This window comes from Magnolia sinica, chromosome 10 (assembly GCF_029962835.1).
Source record: "Magnolia sinica isolate HGM2019 chromosome 10, MsV1, whole genome shotgun sequence".
NCBI classification, from domain to species: domain Eukaryota; kingdom Viridiplantae; phylum Streptophyta; class Magnoliopsida; order Magnoliales; family Magnoliaceae; genus Magnolia; species Magnolia sinica.
The window spans coordinates 658,683-681,042 of record NC_080582.1 but is presented as its reverse complement, the minus strand read 5'-3'; positions in this window follow the sequence as shown (position 1 = coordinate 681,042).

Genomic DNA, 22,360 nt, shown 5'->3' with positions numbered 1-22,360 from the left:
AGAAATTTTCCAAATAACCGATGTTTCTGTTCATCCGTGACTGGATGTATTTTCTGTAAACAATATTATCTATCAATTTTCATTCCATTGAGATATTGCAGTTTTGGACAATCCAATCAATATAATTTTTTCATAGAAGACTACAAATGGTGAATTCGATTTAATGAAAGGTCCAGATATTTTTTTTGGATGCAAAAGAGTCCAAATGAAAAGAGGTGTATGGAAAGGTATTAATACCATTTTCCTTGTTTTATATAATTTTGGAACATTGGCGTGTGTTTGGGGGCTCTTCTTAGGGTTTTCTTCGTACTTCTTTCCTAAGTTTCTCTTGTGCTTAGACACGCGCCTTGGTACGCGGAAGATCAACATTTCTAAATAAATGCCCTTTTGGTTTTTGAAAAATTACATGTCATGCCCAAATTTCTTGGTACGTCTTGGTTGCTTTTGCCGGAGGTGAATTGCCTAACGTCGAAAGCTGGGTGGGATCCGTCATGATGCTTGTGAGAAATCTATCCCGTCCATCCTTTTTAATGCATCATGTTAGGATATGAGACCAAAAATGGGATGGATCCAAAAATTAAGTGGGCTACACAATAGGAAATTGTGGGGATTGAACTCCCACCGTTGAAATATTCACATGGCAAGGCTAATATTTTTGTATTTTCAGTTCATCTCCGTGGAATGACCTTATGAACGGTTTGGATGGCACAAAAACATCATGGTAGACCCAACGGTGGGAATTTCCTTCCACAGGTTTACCTGTCGTGTGGCCCACTTGATCTGCTTCATTTTTGGGCTAGTGTCCTAATATAATCTGAAAAAATGGATGGACGGTGTGGATTTCTCACAAACATCATGGTGAGCCCCACCTAGCTTTCTACAGAAGGAACTTCCTACCTCGGGCGTCGAAGGCAATCTGCGTCCAATCCGCTTCCGGTTATGGCTACTTAATCAAGAGTGCCAGCTGAGATGGCTCATCTGACGGGCCCACATCCAAATGGGATGGAAAGATCAGGACCATTAGATCAGTGGCCTGAATGATGGCAGTTAAGGAAAATACAGCTACAATCTGGAGTCAACGGTCAGGATCTTTCAATCTTCAAAACTTTTGAGACATGATCCATCCATGATGGGACCATCAGATCAATGATCCATCGGGTCTAAGGATGAGAAATTACAGCTTACAAAAGAAGATGGCCCACTTTCATTTCTTTTTTCCATGAAACGAGCAATCCAACTAGATACTAGTCTATGACAATTAAATACTAGACCATGTACATTGTATCAGCCGTCCATCTTAATAATATAAATTTATAGAATTGGAATACAGTGAGTATTTCATACGGAATGTTAACTTTTCAAAGTACCACAACTTGTGGCAGTATACCATTTTTCCCGCCAACATTCCACCCGTGTGGAAAATCATAACCATGAAAACGGTAGGCCTTACCATGAAGATCATCCTTCTAAAAAATCAGGCTCATGATCTTACTAAGTATGCCACACCTGTATATTGACTCAAACAATATCTGTCCATTGATTCAAACAATGTGGTCCACTTGATGAGTGGAACACTCTGTTTTTTTTGTCCCTGGTGACCTTCATGATCAGGCCCACGGTTTTTAAGGCACCGATGTTCTCCATACACGGGCCATGTCAGCGGAAAAGATGGTATGGTAACACAAGTTGTGGTACCTTGCGTGTACGTGATCGGTTCTAGTGAATGATATTCGGATTCGTCCAATTTTGTAATGTATAAGTATTTTATTGGTCAGATGTGTTACTGTTTAACTGTCTACACCTGTGTGTGGTACTTCAAAATATATATATATATATAATAAAATAAAATATAGGTTTGCTATGCCCACACGGGTGTGCAACCTAGTTTATTTGTGGGTCAACCCATATGATAAAATTGCATATGTGCCCTCGATAATTTTATTTACATCCCACCGGATGCATCAATGAAAAAGCGTTATATGCATGCATCATGCCTAGAGCTCATGCTGAGACCATTAAGACGCCAGGTGTAAAATAAGAATTTTGTCATTTTTCATATGGATTTCATACCTATATTCACACATGACGCTTTTTAACTAATATTTGATGGAATCTATCCAACGCTCCCATACATGCAACTGGTTTCTAATTAGGCCCATTGATTGGATGAACTATGATTAACGAAATAAATAACCTAAATTATAAATAAAAATACTTTATTTTTTTAAAGGATTGTATGATTGCACTAAATTACATGGAATAAAATGAAAATTTATATTAACTTAGCCTAGTTGTGAATGAAATTTACATGGGGTCGTTTATACACGTGTGCTTAGAAAACATTAATAAAATATGATGGAAGCATATGTTTTTAAATTTTTTAATTTTTTGCTTGTTGAGTCAATATTTGTTAATCTCTTAAGATGAGCGTCGTAAGGTGAGCCCGACTAATCTCAGCCGCACGTTTAAGAAGAGGTGGTTGGAGTTGGATAGGCAGCCAATCCGAGTCTACTAACTACGCAGAGCATGCGTGCGAGGGCACGTTTTTTCTGTGCATTGCCGTGAGATTCGGCAATCTTTTTCTTACAATATATGCCGCAATTTGATACTCCGGCTGAGTACGACGCTTGATGCTCAGACACTCAAACATGATATGTAAGGAATATATTGACTAACATTACCTCACTAAATTCTGTGGCTTTCTGTCTATAGGTTACAATACCAAAATCAGATCGGTTGAAGAATCGTAGCCTGTTATTGATGGACAAGTACTGTTTATTGAAATCAGACCGGTGGATGTTTTCATTTTAAATGTCTATCAATTAGCTAGTCAGCTAGGGCTCAAGGTCCGGCGGGTTGGATGGGGTTGGTGCTCAACCCTAGCCCAGCCCAAGGTTTCTATACCTGATCAACCCTAACCCCAACTCAACCAAACCCAACCTCTGGTCGGAATTCTCAACCCAAGCCCAACCTAAGCGGGTTTGGTCGGGTTAGTCAGGTTTTTCGGGTGAATACATGCTAATATTTTTGTTATTACATTAGTTTATTATATTTTCAATATAGGTCTTATTTTTTATATCTATAATTTTATTAATTATATATGTAATTATTTATCATAAATGACTTCATTTTTTTAAAATAAATGAGCTAAAATATAGAACAACTACTCCTTTAAAAGTCGTGTTATGTGGCACGCAATCTATTTGCTCGTGAGTCTTCAAATATGACGTGGACCAATGAAACTCAACAGTATTGGAATTCTTGTACCTTCAACATAAACAATCCACTCTCAATTATAATTTATAAGTTCATATATATATATAGCCTAATGCTCTGTTGCACAGTTCGCACGGAATAATTGCTAACTTTTTTGAGAACTCATTATATTGATGTGGTTCACAAATCTTGCATATCCATATGTGTGTCTCACTTAGATGAAGGGTCAGACCAAGTTTCGGACACATTCAAATTTTAGGTGCGCCCCATGAAGTGCTTTTAGATGGTATGGCCCACACAAGTCACAGATTGACTTGATTTTTAAGCCCTAGGCCCACTATCGAATGGTGCATCTGACTGATGAGGTAGATGTTCGACGTACATCATGGTGGAGCCCACAAAGCTCAACCTCATGAGGAGTTCCCATGAGCTCAACCATATAGAACATTTTCCATATATATATATATATATATATATATATATATATTTTTTTTTGATCGGATTCAAATTGGCTCGGCTAACCTGAGTAGGACCCAAGGTTTATCGGGTTAGTATTTGTATAGCCCAAGCCCGACCTAATATTGGGTCAGTCACAGTCACAAGTCGGTTGGATTAAACCCACCTGACTTTCATACTTATAGCCAGCTAATCACACTAGCATAATTTTATATTTTATGATCTACCTAAGCTGGGGCCCACGAATTGGGAGTTTAATTTGAATAATTTGTATTCTACATGCAATTTCTGAATAACTTGTAAGTGAGTGCATATCATTCATCACACTGACAGAGTATTAAAGTTTTTGCCATTGATAGTCTGGCAGAGTATGACGATTCAAATGCATGCAATCAAACGTCATTAATGCGAAAAAAAATTCGCTGTCACTGTGTACAAATTAATTGGATGATCCTAACTTGTGGTTTGAGTTTGTGACCGATTATTACTTCTCATTTTAACCGTCCATTAGATGTCCTTCGATTGGCCAGTTAAAATTTTGATTTGACCGTTAATTTTTTGTTACATTGTCCATCTAAGTGGAGCCAGTGATTTGGACGGTTTGATTTGAATTACACAAATGCCAAGTACATAATTCATGGGTGAATGTAGATCACCTGTCTCATTTTACCCGAGCATGTATGTTTTCACCAACTCTTTTCAAAGCTGCCAATCCAATGCTTCCAAAACAATCAAATCGGCTGGGTTTGAATCTTGTGGAATTATACGATGCTCTGAATGTGACATGTTGATACACATGCCGCATATGACCTTGATCCAGATGGTCCAAATTGCGTACACCCATGTGGACGGAACTTACTCAAAAGATATACTGAAACGACAACCTCAAAATCTGTCCGTTGGCGATCAAACAAACCATTAGGAAGGAAACATTCAACGGCTGAAATCCAGCAAGCGTCCATCAACCTTGTATTGTAAAAAATTGTGCAATTAACGTCGGGTGAAAAAACCCTACAATAAGACACATGGTTTATGTGTTGTATATCCAAGCCGTAGGGCTCACCTTGATGTATTTGTTGTATATCCAAGCGGTTCATCAGTTTTTCCATCTCATTTTATGGCATGTTCCTGAAAACGAATCAAATAAAAATCTGAAGTGGACCACATCACAAGAAACAATGGTGATTAAACACCCCCCATTAAAAAATTTCATAGGACCCACCGTAATGTTTATTTGCCATCCATCCTGTTGGTAAGGTTAAACAGACCTAGATGAAGTGTGATCCAAAAGCTTTTATGGCTCACAAGAAGTTTTTAATGGTAGGCATTAAAGCAAGAAGTTTTTAATGGTGGGCATTAAATCCCTTCTATGTGGTCCACTTGAGATTTGGATATGCTTTATTTTTGGCACCATGTCCTTAAATGAGCTGAAATAACTGATGGACGGCGTGGATATATAACAGATACATCAAGGTGGGCCCCACAGTCAGTAAAACACCCACTAACGTGCAGCTAATCTTCTTCCATGATTTTCACTGTGTGGATCAAGATACAATAGGGACCGTTCATGCAGTGTCCATACGTGAATGCGTAAGATTTACCGTACGCCCCCTTCGATCAGTACCATTTTCGTTGTTTTAAGTGATTGGAAGGGCATTTATAAAGATAGTGGTTTTGTTTCTACGTCAGGGTGGCCGATTCCTCGCGAGAAGCGCCTTAGATTCCTCTACACGAGGGCTCCTGGCTTTAGTTTTATTCGGCAGAGAAGAGCGGAATCCTCGCAAGAAGCCGGCGATTCTGAGCCGTTCTTTTTCTGAGATGGACGGATATGAAAAAAGATGAAAAGGGGTTGATCCCCCACCTCTGACCCACCTACTTGCTTTTTTCTGGCAACAGTTGTGCACGAGCGTCTCAGACCGTCCTATTCTCAGTCGTCACTCCACCTACATCTCCACACGCTCCTCACCTAATTACAAATCTACCCCTGCCACGTCACATGGTACAAAGTATTCTATGATCCTCGGCTCGAGTAGGAGATTTTTATGCTCGAGCGTGGAGTGGATTCTCTGCGGGGGATACCGTGACGTATGTGTTTTATCCACGCCGTCCATTCATTTTCCACGCTGATTTTAGGATAGTTTCGTTTCGGGTTTTGGAAATTGGGCCATCTGTTCTCTCGTTGATCAAATCAACGGTCTGGATACAATGGACCCGCATATAGAAAATCTACACGCTAGATGCCCAAGGAATAACAATATGCTGTGCCCGAGGATCATATGATTCTTCTTTTTTCTTCTGCTTTCTTTTTACAAGGCCACACGCGTTTAGGAGGCAGCTCGTGTAAATGCTACCACACGTGTAACATGGTAGACGAGTGCAAGATCCAATCCAGCCACTAGGTGAATCCCACCACGTATTTATTCATTGCTGGAAATGAAGTTGTAACAGTAATTAAGTGGAAAACAATATCAGAAAAAGGTGGACATGCTAGAAACAATTTGTTTCTTAAATTGTAGCCAACCTGACCAGTGGACCAATCTGATTTTCTAGAAAACACATCCATGTAGTGTTACCCATCCAATGGATGGATTGGATCTCACATCTTTATACCATGACGGCACACATACGGTGTGAACATGACATACCTTGCACGTGAATGCTCGGTTGGCAGAGCTTTCCTTTGGAAGTTATTCAAAGTCTTCAAAAGAGTGCGTTTGGTGGCACCAAATATCATGAAATTTCCATGATTAATCAATCTACTTTAACGACAAAATTTCATGATATTTCCTGATATTTGGTGCAACAAGACGTACCCAAAATAAACCATTTAAGAATTTAATGCCATGATGAGGTGATTGACAGCTTTTGTGGTCCATTCTTACTTTGGTAGACTGAACCAACTTTAATTCATTTTTGCTTTGCCGTGAAAAATTCTTTTATTTTTATTTATTTGCTTATTTTTACAAGCTTTTGATTGCTGAGTTAACTTAATACTTTTGGATTAAATTGTAATTGAATCAAACTTGCGTATTTTCAGATTAAATTGTAATTGAATCGAACTTGCGTATAGTGAGTGCACTGTTGGTACCAGATTATAGTCATTGTATTTTGGAAGTTTTTGAAAACCTGTTACAATTGAGACATTAGAGGAGTGGAGAAATTTCTATTTTAAGCTGAGTAACTCACCTCATACCGCGGCTTAATTATATAAATTTTTTATCTCATTTCTTTTATTTTCTTTTTAATTTTTAATTTTTAAAAGTCTATTTAATTCAAAAAAATATTCTAACAATAGTAGGTGTATTATCAATTGAAATGGTCCATCGTGCTAGAGCAGTCGAGAGGTCATTATATAAAAAATGACCTTATCAAGGTCCATAATATCCTTTAAAAACTAAAAATGGAGATGGAGTGGGTACTATTCCCATACATCCTTAGCTAAGAATGTATGAGAGCCCCAATGGGCCACCTTAATGTTTGGATTTTATCCACACTGTTCATTCATTCCATATTATTTTAGAGTTCATGCACAAAATATCGAGTAGCTCAAGGCTCAAGTGGAATACAATATGACTGTTGAAAATGTTTCAAGAGCCACAGGAATTTTGAATCAAGCTGATATTTGTATTTTTATTTTATCTAAGTCTATGCCAACTTATTAACAAGTTGGATGACAACTAATTAATCATCACCATAAGCATTAAATAGGTTTTGAAGGTAGTTGTCATTATCACCACTCCTCCTATGGTGTGGTCCACTTGAGCCTTGGACCAGCTTAATAGGTTTCAAAGGTAGTTGTCATTATCAACACTCGTCCTGTGGTGTGGTCCACTTGAGCCTTGGATCGGCCTAATTTTAAACTTATATTATGAAATGGGATGCGGATTTTTGACAAAAGCCTTTCGCAGGAAGTTTTTGCACTGGAAACCTAGGTGGGGCCCACCTCAATGTTTGTAAGAAGTCCACACAGTTTATCCATTTTGTGAGATTTTTTTAGGACTTGAGGCCAAATGTGAGTAGGATTCAAGACTCAAGTGGGTCGCACTAAAGGAAAAGTTGAGTAGGGAAATTCCTACCATTGAAACCTCCCTAGGTCAATAGTGATATTTATATGCCAGGCAAACCGTTTATAAGGTCATTACCATTGGGATGAAGTGAAAATACAAAAAAGTTAGCATAAAAAAAAAAAAAAAAAGCTTTTATATCCATAAGAATATTTCAACCGTTCTCATTGGATCCCCACCGTTTCCCCTCGTTTGGTACACTTGAATTTTGGATCCATCTCATTTTTGTTCTAATAGTCTAAAATGATCTCGCAAAGCGGATGACGGAGTAGATTTTTCACAAACATGACGTCCGGCATCCTTGCACAGGAACTTCCTGCAAAAGGCTTTAGTTGGAAATCTGCGTCCTCTGTAATGATATGGTAAAATAAATGAAATGAACACTATAGGTAAAACCCATGCATGATTACAGCCATATGATCCCTTTTAATGCTAGCTAGAAATGAGTGGGGTGGGACCCAATTCATGTCCCTCCAAAACAGATTTAAAATAAATAAGTGCATTAACGGTGCCTATGAAATAATTCATGCGAGAAAAAAGAAATAGGCATGGCCCACTTGCATGTATATAGAGTTGAAGAGTTCAACCATGTTAATTTCAGGAATCCGAGACGAAGCCAAACCCATGTGGGGACTTCCGTTAGAGATATGATAAATGACCCTTTGATGGGACCCACCTTTTAGACTATCAAGGTTGATTGATCTGCCACCACAGACCATTTCTGTGGTAACCATTAATCTCATCCGTGACTATGATTCTCCGTATACTGTATCCTATCATACAATTTCCTTCCTTATTTTTCATCACAAGATTCAGACTCCCATCAATGAATATTTCTGTCAATTGTCAACATCTCATTTCGTGATCTAGGGATGACTAGTTATCCCATCTCCTTCCATATATACCATTAAATATCATATCCCTACACTGCCAATTTTACTCGTACCAGAAATCCAAACCGTCCATTTTCATTTCCACTATCCAGACCGTTAAGATCATCCAATTAATGTAAATCTGCTTTAACCCACCATACTTAATGGACCCATTATTTCAACGGTCTGGATTAAGGTACACATTTGAAAGGTTATGAGTTGGGATGCGTATGGGAGATAGTAGTCCAGCTGTGTAGGTTATAAAACAAGGTCAGAAATTCCGCATGATGTGTTTGGGGATGATGGTACGGCATGGGACCAAGTACACGGGCGTATTTATCGGGCCGTCCGTTTGTAGTTTCCCATTGACTAATGATTACGTGACAATACACGTGTCTCTCTCTTCTCTCTCTTGTTTTTATTGTTTTACGAGATTGCACGTGAAGACTATTAATAACGTCTTTTTGATGGGAATCTCGCGAGTGAGATGGTGAGCACTCCTTCACACGCGTGGAAAAGTCACACACGTACCAGAGACCGTTCAATTCGTCAGGCTAAATCCACAGTGGAGATTTTCTTTTCTCAAAATCATGATTTTAATTTATACAATCAGCAGTAGGTCAAACGCATGTGCAAGAGGATGGACGGTTACTATAAAAATGTGGCCCACCAGGTCTTTAGATCTGCATGCCTTTTAAAAGAGGTAATGAGGTATGTGCGGCCATAAGAATGCATCGGATATATCATATGCTTTCCAAATAGTTCCGTGTACAGCGAGGCATCTTCTTTATCTCACGCGCGCGATTTCCACTTATACGTGACCATGACTAAACAAAACGGTACATTCAGGAGCGCATGCTTGATATTTTAATGCTGGAATATATTGTATGATCCGCGAGACGCTTTAAATAGTGTACACGGATTTCAGATTCTGGAAAGTAGGGTCTATGGTTTCGTAATCTAGACCATTGGATTGTTTTAAATAACGTCTATGGACAATATTTCGGAATTCTTCCCAATCATACAATATTATGATTTTCATAAATAGACGACAATTGGATGGTTAAGAAAGGAACGCTTGCATATTGAACTAAAAAATGTCAACTTTTGATGAAGAAGATATTTCTATCTAGAAGAAAATTTGGTAACGTTCATCCATGATGGATGGAAGATAAGAATGGTCTGGATTAGTGATTCATGGGCCCTAATTGCTAGAATTCAAAATATGAGTATTCTATGAAAAGCTTCCTCTCATATGTATAGTGGTCCAACGCACGCTCGGTCCGATCTGGCTCGTACATGCCGACCACTTCTTTTAAATATAGGTGGGATCATTGGGTACGGACTCGGATTCGGTGGGTGGCCCCTCAGTACCGACGTCACTACTGGTAGGTGCTGGGTGGGGCCACAATGATGCATGCGCTTTTATCCATGCCGTTCATCTATTTTGTCAGCTTATTTTGGAGGCATGGCTTTAAATGAGACAGATCATAATATCAGGTGAAACAAACGGTGTTGATTGAAGGCCTACCGTTAAAAACTTTTTAGGGACCAATGTAAGGTTTATTTGCCATTCAACCTGGTGATTAAGTCACACGGACATGGATGAAGGGAATATACAGTGCTTTTGAGAAGTTTTTAATGGTCGGTGTTCAATCACCATTGTTGTCTATTATCTCTGGTCTACTTGGGATTTGAGTCTATCCCTAAAATGAGTTCGAAAAATGAATGGATGGTGTGGATAAAGGACATACATCATAGTGGGCTCACATAGCGTTTCCAGCACCAACCAATTCAGAGTCCATTGGGTACGCATAAGGACATGATGCACCATTCTGTAAAAAGTGGTCCCATGGTTCAATGATATAGACGGCTGATCTGATAAGAGATGCCTCATATGGCTTCCAGACAGAAATTCCTAGTCATCCAATTTTTCATTCCTTCCTGTGGACTGTGGTTGTATTGTTAGTATCATTTCTTAGAAGCCTATTTAGAGGGCACTCGTCAAAAGATCAGATTTTCCAATCCAGATGACTTTTGAGGCATCCACCAGCCATTTTGGTATCAATGGTTCTAACTCGGATTGCTTGCTCGGGCATTTGTTGGACTGAGTAATAGTTTTTATTTATTTATTTTAATTACGCATTGAGTTTTTGGATGCCCAGATCTTGTTGATCCAACGGTTGAGAGGGCATGGATCAATGTTCTTGATTATTTTTGTTTGTTGTTTTCTAAACAGAGTTTTTGTAGGGGCAATCATCCATTTCATTTTACCAAGAAAATTATTATTTAATAAACCCAAACCCAAAACCCAAAACTCGCTGGTAGGCTTGATTTAGACCAGGCTGGAACCTTGAAAGGTCATTTTATCGACCATGGTGTAACTTACCCTCAAGGAGAGCGTGTACTCTCGAACGCACGGCCACAACATATTTATTCACACACATTCACATCGTCAACACGTGACACCCATCTCAGATGCCTAAACATGCATGGGTGTGAGAGAAGTGCCTTTAATCTCTTTTCCCTCCATTTATTTATTTAAGAACATTAGCACTTTTAAAATTACAAATTCCACCCTACCCTAGAAAAATGTTTTTGGATGGGTAGACATGAGCATGGGAAAGAGATGATTCCTTGGTGTGGGTGATTTTTGTGCAATGTGAATCTCATCTTTTCCATGCTTGGAACATTATCATAATGAAATGGGGTTTTCAAATTTCAATAGAAATGCATATAATATTAACATGTGGGATGTGGCATGTAAATGGTCCACATGCATGCATGCACGATCCAAGGGAGTTTCTCTTCTACATGTTTTTGTCACACTTGCACTTGTTATATGGGGTGTGGGTGGCATGAATGTTGGTGTTCTTGGGACAATTTCATCAAAGGAAATGAATATATGGGGCATGAATGTTTGAGCTTAGGTACACCAAAATAAATGGAAACCTACTCTCTCTTGTTTGTCACCTTTTCAATTATTATTTTTCAACAAAATGATTTTCTATAAATCCAACAAATTTCACTAATTGGGTGAAGTTGTATTCTTCACTTTTAACGAGGAAATTTTTGATACACTGATAAAGTGTGATGATTGATAAGCAAGCACAGTAAAAATTAGGATCCTAACTCTTGCTTGGGTGGTAGGCTCTTAGGAGTTTCAACACCGGGTCAAGGGCTTGAGTATCCATACGTGGTGAAATTCCACCAGCGTGAGTGTGTGTTAAAAAGAAGAAAATAAAAAAGTGCCCTAAAAATTAGGATCCTAACTCTTGCTCGGGTGGTAGGCTCTCAGGAGTTTCAACACCGGGTCAGGGGCTCGAGTACCCATCCGTGGTGAAATTCCACTAGTGTGAGTGTGTGTTAAAAAGAAGAAAATAAAAAAGCGCAGTAAAAATTACACATCTAGCTTTTTGACTAATCAAACGGTGGAGAATGTGGGTCACACCATTGGATTTGATTATCTAAGTTTTTGATTGATGGAAAATTGGTGAATGGTTTGGGTCCAGTTCCATGGCTCATCAGCAGATATGCATTTCAACAACATAGACATCATGGATTCCAGTGCCTGTGTGGCGTGGATGTTGGTGTGGGTGTGAGCATTGTGTTAAAAAAATGGACAATTAAAATGAAAATTAGTGAACAACCAAATTAAAATGAGAATGTCAATAATCAAAGGTTAGAATATCGTTTAATCAATCATGCTTTTGGAAGTTGATCCATGTACAATGGGACCTACAATTTTGGACGGTTTAAATTTGAATTAGTGTATGGTGGGTATACAATTTTTAAGTGCCTGAGTATCAACCATAGCCCTTCATTTTCAAATCCTCTTCATGCATATATTAGATAGGCCTTTTGTCTTACCTGTTAGTAAGGAAGAAAATAACATGGCCAGCTATCTACCGTTCCATTCATGACTAGTCTTCTCGCATTATTCTTTTATTGTTTATTTTTCTTAGCCTAGAATCTAAATAAATAAATCTATTCCGTGTTACTTTTTCATTTCTTTTTAATATGTGTTTTTTAGTGAAAAAGAACTATATGATGGGTGTCCTACATAGCCATTCAATTCTGACAAGTGGAACCCATCTTTCTGTAATCTAGACCATTGGTTTGTTTTTGCGCACCATGGATAAACTATTCCTAAAAAAGATATCCTCAATATGATAATCGAAACTTTTCAACTTCTGGGTAACAAGTGTTCGAGAAGTGAAACTCAACAATGGTCCACATTCAACTGGAAATGGTCCTAACAATAGGGTATTTTAGACCCGTTGCAACAGACCAACGGTGTGGATCACCAAACAATAAGACCCTCTGATAATAGTTACTGTTGGTGCAAAGGAGAGAGAGTTTCCTTTCTTTTCTCCTTGGAAAATGAAAGTAATGTTGTGTGAAATATGTGATAATGAAAGGGAAGAGCTTTACTAAGTCCATGGATATGAGATCTAAGCCATCCATCAGGTGGGTCACACCCTTTTTATTCTCTAGAACAGTTGGATCGACACATGGGCCAAGTTTAATAAAATAAGTAGAAGGATGAAAAACGTGGGGCCAGTTTTCCCAATGCGTCGGATGAATGGAAGTGGATTGCCTGTGCCCCATTATCGGAAGTTGTGTGGGCCACACAGAGATGCCCGTGACAAATCCACTCCATCCATCAAATTTGCAAGACCAAAATGGGACAGGAATCTAAAAATCAGGTAGATCCAAAACTCATGTCGGCCATACCATGCTATACAGTGGATATTGAACGCCCACTATTGAAAACTTCGTGGGGGCCACAGAAGTTTTGTATCAGGATGATATTTGTGGCTACAGTTCATAAGGGTGGTAATAACCCCATGAACGGTTTGGATGGCATACAAAATTCATGGTTAGATCCAAGAAGATTTCCACTGTAGACATTTCTGTTCCGATTGTCTCATTTGTGTGGCCAACCTGAATTTTGTATCTTCCTGATTTTTAAATTCCTATCCTATTGTGGTCTTGTAAAACTGATGGACGGAGTGGATTATTCACTTCCATCTCTATGGGCCCCACACAGCTTCCAAGTGGCACATGAGGGCATAGACAATCGGCGTCCCGAGTAGACCAGCCTGACATTGGTGCCTGGGATATAGTTGCCATGTACCGTCCTCACACATGAGGTACCTTATTCACACGTGTGGAGTTATCAAACCCATGAAAAGGAATATGGATTCTCATCTCCAAACAGATTAGCTAACACATGCACAACAAGGAATTTTTACGGCAAAATCCTCCAATAATTCCGGTTTCACCCAATACTCCCTCCAATAAAATTTCCAAATAGGTGCTTTTTTAGGGGGGTAATTATCAGAATGCCCTCATTAGTTATTTTTCCTTTAAACATTTTTGAAATCAAGAATCGTGGGGCCGACATGGTATGCGTATAATGACCTCCAACCCATGCAGCACAGTCTGCCAGGTCTAATCATAAGGTGGGCCACACGATAAAATCTACTATACAAGTCACATGCACCTTATTTAATGATTTGACTGCTTGAATTTTTAGTTAGGATGATTATCGTGCTGGGATTCGTGCATTGGACAGCTTGTTTTGTCTGTCCAATGGGCCAACCATATATAATGGCGTCCAATAGCCGATAGGGTCTTTTCATAATAATTGGACACTCAAAAAATGACACTAATCCAATTATGAAGTGGACCACTCCATGAAAAATAATAAACATCCATGCAAAACCCTCCAAATTCGCATGATAGTCTATATAGTGATTGGTTCAGCTTGATTTTTGAGACATCCAATTTTCATGGTGTACATGAGTCTAATTGAGTCAAGTTGGACACAGCTCGACTCAGCTCAGCCACTTGCTGCCCCTACTTAAAGTTGGCTCAGCTCGGTTCGGTCAGTAACTCGGGTACTTCAAGCCGAGTTTGATCCAAGATCGCCTGTGCAGTATTTTCACGAATACATGGACTGCACCTTCAAAATCTCACTCTATGTAAAACAATAACAATGGTTTTACAGGTATTTCATCAAACACCTTCTAAACAATATAAAAATCAAGAAAAAAAAGGTATTTGTTTCATATACATACCTTTCTTGCCACCAGCCACACTTTGTTAAGTCATTTCATCAAACATTTGGTGAGCAACATCATTATTAAAGTAATCGAGTCACCAAATTGGTTCAATTTGAGTACGATTCGAGTTGGGTTCAATCCTAGTCGAGTCGATGTCGGGTAAGCTCGAACTCGATTCGAAATTTTTTTGAGCTAAAAAATTCAGCTCGACTTGGCTTGAATTGAGTTTCGAACAAAGTCGAATCAAGCTTTTTTGAGTCGAGTCAAGCAAGTTAACGGAGCTAACTCAGTTTGTGTACAACCCTAAGATTGAATAGGTTTCGATAACATACACACTATATACTGCCGTGAGATAAAGGTAAAAAATCAATAACTCTTTTGCAGTGAATTTTGGAAACGTAGAGGGAGGCATCTGTAATATTTTAAAATTAGAGGAAGACATATGTAAATGTCACGTGAGGGGAGGTAGGTGCTATTAACCCTTTTTGTTCTTAATAGGATTGATAGGCAAGGTAGTTGCGGTGGGACGCGGATTGCCTGCTGACGCTGTCATTAGCCAGTAGTTGCCAGACAGTGCTCTGTGGGCCATACCATGATGTATTTGTTTTATCCAGGTCATCCATCCATTTTTTGGATAATTTTGATGCATGAGCCTAAAAATGTGGCAGATCCAAATATAATGTGGACCACGCCATAAGTAACATCGTTAATTGAACGCTGACCATTAAAAAATTTTTGGGGCCACAAGTTTTGGATGAAGCTGACATTTGTGTTTTTCCTTCATCCAGGTCTGTGTGTGACCTAATAGACACGTTGGATGGATGGACAATGAACATTACAGTGGGCCCCAGGATGTTTTTAATGGTGAGTATTTAATCACCGCTGTTTTCTTGTGTTGTGGTTCACTTGAGAGTTGGATGTATCTTAGTTTTGGGATCATCCTTTAAAATGATCTGAAACAATAGATGAACGAGTGTAATACATACATCATGATGGGGCTCAGAGAACAGCATGCAGTAACCAGCCTGCTACTGGCAGCGTCAGCTGGCAATCCGGTGGGCATGTACTTTTTGGTGTAGATGAGGTTGTAATGAGACAGATATGAAAGCGTGTTCGTAGCAGTTGGATGGTAGCACTGAAACGTATGATTGAGATCCGGGGGAAACACCAACGTCCACGTTGTTGCCTTGACTTGTACCAGAATGCCTTTTCTATCACTCCCTTGTATTCTATTGGACCTTTTCTAGTTTCATGGGTCGTGTTTGATGTGTACTAAAACAAGTGGGGCCCTTTGTTCATTATACCAGTCGGACGCCGTTTGGCTGATGACCCCAACACCAAAAAGCTAGTTGGTGTCAAAGTTTTGTGGGCCTCCATAATGATGCGCATGTTTTATCCACATTGTCCATCTATTTTTTTCTACTCATTTTAGGGCATGAGCTGAAAAATGAAGTAGATCCGATGCTTACGTGAATCACACCACAAGAAAAAATAGTTGAAAACTTCTAAGGTCACATCAGTATGGGATCAATCTGATATTTGTGTTTTTTCTTGTTCTATGCCCATATATATATATATATAAAAGTTGAAAATTTATTGGGACAAAACTCATGCAACTTTTTGAGAACTCATCATACATGATATGAGTCCAAAATCTAAACGGTCCATGTGATGCAGTACCCCATGAAATCTCTAAGGCCCAACTTTTACTTTGATCCAAAACTTTAGTGGGCCATGAAAAAAGAAAATAGTTTCGTCCCTCGATTTGCATTTTTCTTTACTATGGCCCACCAGAGTTTTAAATTAGGGCGAAAATTGGTCCCTAAAGGTTTCATTGGATGGAACATCACATAGGCCATTCGGATTAGACACCCATGACACGTATGCAAAGGTGTGCATGTGCACAAGTGTACTGGTGAGCATGCCTCTCTATCTATCTATCTATCTATCTATCTATATCACTGTAGCATTGGGAAGGTTTCATTGGTGGACCTTATTAACCATATAGGGTGGTCTTTTTTCTTTTTCTTTTTTTTTTTTTTTTTGTGACGGAGCTTGCTTGAGCATTGATGCTTCAAATTTGAGCTCATGCCCTAGGATAAGCTGACAAAACTGATGGACAATGTTAATAAAACACATACATCGTGGTAGGGCATATAAAGCTTTGACAACAGTTACCTGGCTGTGTTGGGTCACCAACCAAATTTTGTTTGACCTAGATCATCCATGTTACCCTGAAGAAGGGTTCCCAAAACTCTTCTAAAGTGGAAGATCATATATGTCAAATCATCGGCCCTCTATTTTTGGACCTTTGCTATATTTTTCTCTAAACCAAGTTATGAAATATTGATCTATGATATTTTTGAAAAAATTTCTCCATTCACCATAGAGTCCATAAGAGCAATGGTTTGGATAACAAGAGCATGAGCTCCATCAATACAGGCTAGTTGCATCAAGACATTGTTTGGAGAGAATGGAGTTTACTCTTATAAACACCCTCTAATTACAGTAAAACATCTATACCTCTCTTAATTATAGATATGTAATTCTCTTTTAAATTTGTTCCTTTTCACACTTGATCAATAAATCAAGCTAACATCTCATGTTAGGGACCGAAATGTCATTTCCTCTACCATCTACTTAACGTGGGTTCGAGTCAACCCAAGTGACTTTGTTAGATAGTAGCAAACTCTATCACAATATTAGCAATAACAACATTGTCATCCATGATATCTTTAATCAGCCGATATAGACCATCTATGAACTTTCTCTTTGTGGTCATCATCGTTCATTGATAATATTTGTTGTTGATGTCTTAAATCTATCAATAAAAGGGTCTGTTGATGCCATCAACGAACCACTCGATGACATCGAGCAGATGTCGATGCCATCAACAGATGCTCAATCCTATGGGGAAATTTAAAAAATCTATATCGGTTCCTAGAATGTTTTAGTGTTTCTACTCAATGACATCAAAGGAAGTTTGATGCCATCAACAAATCCTCGATGGGTGTCGATGCCATCGAAAGTTCCATCAAATACGTGTGCAAAATTGCATAAGTGCACAAATTGTTTCCTTTTTTTATATCAAGTGTAATAAGACTTTGGGAGAGAGAGAGAGAGAGAGAGAGAGAGAGAGGTGTATTAGGGCTTTTCAAATCATTCCTAAGGGTTCAAGGGCATAGCTAGGGCTTGTGGAAAGAGATTCAAATCGGTATGCTACTATCTCTTATAATGTCTGCTTTATAGTGCATTACTCGTCGCTTTGTGCCGTTGTTTTTTTTCACAAAAGGGTTTTTTCAGATAAAATTCGAATAGTTCTGATAATGATTTTGACATCTCTATTTCCCATAATATACATGTTATCATTATTCATGTAAACTATATCACCATCATATAATTGATATGTATAAAAATAATCTTAGTGTAGTGTCATATAAAATGAAATGTTGAAATTTAAAATCCATTAATGGTTTAAATTCTTTATTGAATTACATTAATAAGATTTTTCCATCCTCAGAGGAATTACCTTTTCCCAACTGAGTGTACCTGGGAACCCTTTAAACCTACTACTTAATGATATAAATTAGGTTTAAAAAATTTAAATTAAGAATTTAAGTAGTTATTCTATTAATAATTCTAATGCTTTCTTATTTTATGCCATTTCAACTTGGATGTTTTTTGATTTCCCACATTTGGTGCGTTTTATCAATAGATCTCCCTCTGACCATTAAGGTATCACTAGAAAATCCTTCACATGTTTTTGGATGAAACTATTCAATAAGGAACATGGACCCGGCTAATTCTAATTCTATATTAAGATTTGAATTATTGCCTTTAAATATTCTTGTCAAGAGGACTCCATTCATTTTCAAGATTCATAGTTGTTATGTAAGAAAAATCTTGTTTCACATTAATTTTCCTTTACATATGTTATATAATTTGTCTTTAAAAAAACTTTCATAATAGTTTGATCATATATGTTGAGTAAAACCAAATCATCTAATACAAAAAGAAGATTCACCATATCTATCATGTTTTTCTTCTAAAAAAGCTCATATTTTATCTTCTTTTTTTTTTTTTTCATTCAATCAATTACAAATGTAGAACCTTCCTTTATTAACACCACATTTATCTTCAATTTATGTAATATGTAATTAAATCCATCGAACTTCTGACACCTTGAATTTAGTTGAACCGGATCCAACCATTTAAAAAACAATTGCAACATACACCAACACCAATCTTGTGATAAAAGGATTTTTAACATTTGACTCTAATTCTAATTATTACAAGAAACCCCTGTACACACGATCAACGTAGGCAAAATAAAAGAGTTAAAACCAAAACATAAAAACTATAGAGAAAAAAGAATAAATCACAATAGAAAAGAGTTAAACCAAGACCTAAAAATCTTAGAGAAAAAGAAAAGAAAAGAAATAAGAGGTACAAAAATTTACCTGTTTCAATAGTATACCGACTCTATACTTATATATGTGTATGGAACAAAAACTTAAAGCTTTATTCTTCACAAAATTAAAATAAATCAGGAGTGTAAGGCTTATTTTTCTCTTCCATTCTTCCGCTATACAAGGAATGACTCACTAAGGAAGATCTAAAAAGACCCATTTTTTTTACAAGTTTTCATCCTTTTTACAAATAATACACTACCCAAGAAGAGACACTTGCCAAACTAGGCTTTACCTTACAAATAAAAGAGGGGAGAGTTGAAGGCAAGTTGTTTCCTAATGAAAATGTGTATTGCGTAAACTGCATGGTATAACACCCACCAATTTAACATGGGTCACACGCATATGAGATAAAATTAATCCAAGTCATCCTTGATGTGGCTTAAATTTAAGCCATACAAAAATTCCAAAATACCACTGATTTGAATTAAAAATCTCATTTAATATCCCATAGAATCTCAAATGCCATCGCTCTCCTAAGATTAATTGCGTAGACAAAAAATGTCATTGGCTTCTTTTATATAGTACGGATATATTAACAATTTAAAAATGTTTATTAACTCATAATAAAAGTTTTTAAATCTGATAATATTTGAAAAATAATAATCTCACCGTACTGTAGAAGATAAGACGGTCCATGTAGCAGGCTAAATTGAAATATGTAGAGCCATCAATCAGTGCGTGTGTCAATTGAGATTGAGCATCTAATGTTTAAGATAAAGTTGATAGGATGATCCTAGCCATTCAAATTGTGGCCTTCAGAATGATGGTAGTTAACAAAAACTGTTAATAGTTAATATTTAGTGATGACAGGGGTTTGGAAACGATGGAACTGAATTTCAAAAGGCTGGCAATGGGCCGGCTAGCCCAATCCATCTTTGAACTGGGCTAGGACTTTTGGGTTGGCCCATGGGCTGGATTGGCTCAGCATTCATGGTCCAATCAGTTATTGGATCTTAGCCCAACCCGGCTTCATATGTACATACCCTGTATCCTCCCAATATGCCTCTCTCTCTCTCTCTCTCTCTCTCTCTCCATTTTTCTTTTTCTTTTTTCTCAAAGAAGGAAGGAAAGAAAGAAAGACAAATGTTCCTTTATTCTTCTAAGTCTTCTATTTCTCTTTTGCTTTTAAAAACGCAAGTATACATGCTAGAGGAGGGAACCTTGTGAAAGGGAACCGATGGCAAAAATGTGAAAATTCAGGCTTGGACTTAGGTGGGCCATATCAACAATTTGGGCTGAGCTCGGACTGAACTATTTTGGCAGCCTGCCATGAGCTTGGGCCAAATTTAGACTTAGATTGAAAAATGAGGCCCCCAATAAAGCATTTGATAAAAAGCAAGGGTCGTGAGCTTGTCCATGCCGTAAGCCTGTTGAGTTAAACTCTATGAGGTCTACCTTGATGTATGTGTCTTATCCATGTGGTCTACCCATTTTTAAAGATCATTTTGAGATACAAGCCCAAAATTGAAGCATATACAAAAATCAAGTGAGCAACACCACAAGAAATAATGGGAATTGAACGTTTATCCTTGAAAACTTCTTTAAGGGCCAAACTTTGAATAATAAAGCTGATATTTGTGTTTTCTTTTAATCCTTGTTTGTGTGACCTTATGAACATGTTGGAGGACAAATAGACATTATTGTGGGCAGTACAAATATTTCAATTCTGGACGTCATTATTCCCACTATTTTCTGTGGTGTGGTCCACTTGAGCTTTGGATATGCTTCAATTTTGAGTCATTACTAAAATATGCTGGTAAATGGATGGACAGCGTGTGCGCATGGTAGAGTTTACTCATAATACCAAAGCGTACTGAGCAACTCAGTACGTAATCCACTCTAAAGTCATGCAAATCCTAGCCCTTGATTTAGCTGCATTAATGCTCTAATCAACATCATAAAATTTATACTCTCCCATCTCCAACCATTCATGACATTGGCAGGACTCAAACCAGAATTTTACTTTCTAAAATTTCACATGTGTCCACAGCATTCTCCCTCGACCCACCAGCCACACAAAAGCTGCAATTTTTGAGGGAAGAGTTTCATGATTATTTCCTTTTTGTATTAATTTACTTTTAGACTACTAATTCGACTTGATGAAGTTGATACTTGATAGACTTTCTTGGAATTTTAGACTAGTCCCGACCTTGGCTTGGGCAGATGCTGATCCATTGATAGGATTTGGATAGGTGGCTAGCAGATCTGATCCGGATCCGACCTGTTGACAGATCCGACGGGGTGGGTCTGAATCCACTATACAGGTCTGCTGGGGCAGGCCTGAATCTTAAGATGTTGATCCTTTAATAATTAAATCGGTTCCGGATCCATCTTGATTCGATCCAGCTTCAACCTGTTGACAGGCGTACGTAAGACCACACTAGGCCCGTGTAGCTAGGGATGTCTATAGACTCCGGAGAAAATAAAATTTGAAAGAGGGACAGAATCAAGAACACTCCCGACCTATCATGGTTCTGAAACAAGGAAACATCAGCTTCCAAATCAAACGGTTGCATGTGGGGAAGAAAGGCTATTAATTCCTCAATTTCATTGTCTTTCCAATTTCTATTGAACATAGGAGTCCACACTCTAAATTTCCGTGTAGAAAAAAGAAACGATCAGCTGCCGATATATTGATATTCAGAGAAAGCCGGGCAAGCAAAAGGAAGGAGAGTTGAAATGGTGGTTCTCCACACCATCTGTCCACCCATCTAAAATTATTACCATTTCCCACTAAGAACGAGGCATTTGCGAATACAACGTTGGACAGTTTCATTATTTCTTTCCACGAAGCTGAGGATCTATAATTGGATTTATTTATTTATTTTAGTCCAACCCCCTTCTTCTCATTTGGGTGCATGATTAGACTTGGGAAAGAGCAAACTGGAAATAGAAGTATTTGCAAGGAAAAGATTCCTAATAGCCATGGTTTATCCAAACAATGTTTTGAAAGACCCCCTTTACACTCATTCAGAGGCCGAGATGAAAATAGTTATTTCAATCTATGCTTCTACGAACTATCCATGGCCTAGTGGTTCAAGCCCATGGCTCAATGGTAAATGAGTTTTGTTTCAGCATTAAGGTCTATGGTTCAAGTCCACTTCTTTTTTTTTTTTCCTTTCCTTTTTTCTTTTTTCAGAAAGGTGGGAGCACGCCACCTGAAACTTTGTTGATGGTAGGAAATTTACAACTTTCATGTGGGCATCACA